Genomic DNA, 4,306 nt, shown 5'->3' with positions numbered 1-4,306 from the left:
AGGGCAGTAGGAAACAATAGCCTCGGAATGCATGCAGCCCGAACAGGCACAGCAGGAGGCCATAGGCATAGAATGCCTGCAAAACTGGGCTAGGCACCATAAAATATTATGGTCATAGAACCACTGCAAACGGAAGCACAAGTTGAGCTCCTTGCACCCCATCCTGCAAATGTTTCAAAGTCCTTTAACAACATAGATTGGGTGCAAGGATGCCTCAATTATTTGTAAAGATGTATGGCAGATGGACTGAAGGAAATCACTAAGCTACAGGCAGTGGTCCAGGAACAGGATGCAATCATCCAGGCCATGAGAAGCTAGTAAGAACCTCTGCAGGAGGAGTTGAATAGAAAGAGGAGAGAAGTGGGAAAGATTGAGGAAATCCAAAGATAGGTGTTGGGGCTCCAAAAAGAGGAAGAAGATACAAAAAGAGAAATGGTGCGATGATAAAAGGGGCTCTGACCCATGAATGAGGAGGCCAAAAGGCAGCTAAAGGGGGAGATGGATAAGGGCAAGGAAAGCCAAGCTAGGTCTGAGGGGGCCAGATTGTCTTGATGAGAGAAGAGAACACAAGAATCATAAGAGAGGTGCACGCTAGTGCGAATAGAGACAAAGTGGAGCTAGTCAAGGCAAAATCCCGATTAGCAGTCGACAAGGAGTTCCCAGAAGTATATGAACAGGAAGAGGAAAATATGGAACAATGGGAAAGCCATGCCATGGAGGACCTAAAAGAGGTGTGGGGTGAATATCTAAAGAACCTGACAGCGGCAATGCAACCCCCCACACCTACTTTGCAGGTAGATAGTTCCCTTCCAAAGGAAGGATGAAAATCGAAATGGAGGATCCAAAAATCTGTACATGAGAAAGATGACACGAGCCAACCTTATAAGAGCCCTAGAGACTGCTTCCCATAGCTAAGGAGATAAGGAGGTAGGACCTAGCAGAGCAAACACCAGCAATAAGGAAAAGGAGCTGCAGGCTCAAAATGAGCAGCTTAGACTGGAAGTAGAGACATGGAAGAAAAGATTCACCCAACTGAAAGGTAATGGGAAGAGGAAACACAAGGAGCATCCTGAGAGGAAGGGAAAGGAGCTAGTATTATACAAAGGATTGTCAATGGATATAATCCCCAAGGAGGAGTTGCGAGAGAATGCTTGGGCAGCCACAAGCAAGCTCGAAGAAAGGGCAGGAGATGAGGCTTCTCTCAGAGAACATATCAAATAGCTGGATGGTCTCGTGGGGCAGAGTACAAGGAGCAACAAAGGTAGGATGGGTTGACAATAAAAGCCCTAAAAAAGGACATTGAATCCACAACCCCAGCCAAGAACACAAGAGGAAAAGGAGTCAAAATGACGGTCAATGAGCTGAACGTCGCCCTGACAACATCCCATGCCAAGCTAAAGAAAAGACAGGATCAGCTAGATGCCACAAGGGGAACACACGCGGAAGAGTTGAAGGCATCGATACCTGAACTTAGGAAAATGCAAGAGTATGTGGATACCGTAAGGAAGGCCCACACTGTCAAAATGCAGAGCAAAGACAAAATGATTAAATATTTCCAAGGGTGGGAAAAAGAATCCCTGTTGCTGCTGCAGCAAAGGCTCTAGGAAGAGAGGACACAAAAGAACATAGTTTTCTATAAGAAAATGGCCCTTGCTCACATGAAAAGTCTGATTCAAGCTACCAAAAGCAGATAGGAGCCATGCAACCATCTAACTGGGATGAGATTGCCAAATTCATGAGCGAGTTAGATGTGTGGCAAATAAGTTCCCAAGTGGCAAAGTATGAGCCAAAAAAAAGCCCCACATCCGAATCCAAAGAAGTGTGAAGAAGTCGCATGATCTTATGATGCCAGGATCTAGGTGAGGAGCAACAACCCATGCGCAGGGCAAGATCGCCTATGCCCCTCATCAACAAAGTCACCTACTAGCAGAAGAAGAGAAGGCACATGCCAGCAGATAAGAACCAATAAGAAAACCACCATATGGGTGGAAGTGGAGTCAAGGGGGGGAAAAAAGACACCAAGAGAGCCCGAGCAGACCGTGTTAAAAAACGTGGCCATCATCCCAAAGCAGACGGAGCCAAATGCCATTGACATGATGGAAAGGGCCAGGAAGAAGTATCCCTATGCTAAGCCCATTGTCGCACAATTTTGACAAGAAGATAAAAGTACGAGAGTCATACATGTAGGGGTGAGCAGTAGTAAGAGAGCTTACGAGCCTAGGTACGCCCAGGACAAGCCAATAAAGTTTGTCTCTAGAGGTCTCACCACAAAGAAAGGACCGGATAAAGGGGGCTAGAATTGGCCTTAAGGTTTAAACCCATATTTCGGAGATAAAATTTTTGTTTTTATTTTCAAAGAAGTGAAGGGGTCTGGAGGCAAACAACAAGGAATCAAGTGGGCTTCCTTGCTGGTGTAGTGTCCACCATGATCGCTAGGTGTTGGGGGTCATCTAGCATCAGCCGGTGCCCAGCCTTGTCAGCCAGCCTCGTTGCCTAATATATCCATTGGGCAACAAACTCTTGGGACATGAATTTTCTTTCTTGTCACAACCTTGTAACTAAATCTTACCAAAACAGGTGGTACCCAGCTAGATGTAAAGGGGAAAAGGGGAACTATTGAGACATGGGAGATAGAGGATAGAGAAGAGAGTAGAGAAGACAACAAAGAGTGTGATACGGCATTGTACTTTGGGCTAATCCTCTCATCAAGTTATACAAGTGATTTTTCTATGCCTTTCTTTATTTTTTGTATTGTATAAGTCTAGTTGTTATGTGTGAGGAATTTCTTGTTATTATGACATGCCTTCTCATTGGGATCTGCACTCGGAGTCATTCCTATTTGGACTATTTGGAAATAGGTTCAGGAGTCACGCCAAGAATCCTGAGAGATGCAAGAACGAACCTCCGTGCTAACATGACTAACTTTCTTAGCCTAGCTAGATCGGTGGCGCAATGCATTAGTGTTATCTTATCTCATTGGGCACAATTTCATTAGTCACGTCTCCTCTAGAGCCAACTAGGTGATAAGGAACCATGCAAGTGTTGGGTCTGGGAGGACTGAACATTGACATTAGCCATTGGTGCAAACAATTTAAATGTATTAAACCTTAACTCATTGGGGTAAAAATTTACAACTTGAATTTAACCATTCACATGGATTTGACCATTAGTGGAAAATAACTTAAATGTATTAAACCTTAACTCATTGGGGTAAAAACATATACCTTGAGTTTCGTCCTCCACACAGATTTGGCCATTGTTTCGGTGTGACTGTGCACCATCCCCTAACCCTTATTTCTTGTTCGGTGGAAAATCCGAATACATTAGATTTTCCTTGAGTTATTTAGACCTAACTTAGGCATAACACTTAGGTCAGATCTACTTTGATCTTTCTATAAATAAGAACTAAAAGGAAAGATCTTAGCTTTGTCTATGTACCTTGGCAGATGTTCTCTTCATGAGAAAAGAGTTTGGGAACTCTAGCCTTTCCTATCATGGTGAAGACATGAAAGAGTACACAATCATGAGATTAGCACTGGCATAACTAAATTTATTTGCCTAATGGCTTTTCATTCCCTAGCCTTACTCTTAACATAGAGGTTAAGGAAACCATGATCCACCTTTCCTAAAGTACTTTGATAAGCAAAGATATTGAACAGCAATCAATAGCAATAGATGTCCCTAGGTTGTGAGTCTATAATTAACCTTTTCTTTTATAGTTTATTGTCAATGGAATGACCTTGGGTAGCCTTGGTATTAGCAACACTACAACCTTTACATAAACGTCAAGTGATAATCAAGATAAACATTACTCCAACATAGCATTCTTTGATACATTTCTTCACTTAGACTAATTACCTTAGTGTAAGTCCCATGTTCAGACTTAAGTAAACCAATCACCTTAGAATAAGTCATGTGTTTAGAATTAAGTGAACCAATCACCAGTCAGCTTTCTAGAAAGATCATTATATTGACAAGTACTTTAATATTAACCTAATATCATCTCAAAACATGGGCATTGGACCCTTCTTTTGAATGTAACAATTGTTATTGTGTATGATTCTTAGGGGTTTTGACTAGATTTTTCTTTTCATACTTGAACCTACAATTGCAAGAGTTACAAGGCATAGAAAATAATATTTGGTTAACCATCTATTTGACTTCATTTTCCTTTCTAAATGAGACTTTAAAGGAGCAATATGGATTAGCACAAAAGAAAACTTTCCCTCTAACTAGCTAGAATACCTTTTCTTAAATCATTTTAGGGTAGATTCCTATCATCAAGTGTTTATTAACATCATTAAGT

The sequence above is a fragment of the Cibotium barometz genome, chromosome 6 (genome assembly GCF_041138505.1).
Source record: "Cibotium barometz isolate CiBa-2024 chromosome 6, ASM4113850v1, whole genome shotgun sequence".
In the NCBI taxonomy this organism is placed as follows: Eukaryota; Viridiplantae; Streptophyta; class Polypodiopsida; order Cyatheales; family Cibotiaceae; genus Cibotium; species Cibotium barometz.
Note: the sequence above shows the minus strand (reverse complement) of the source record.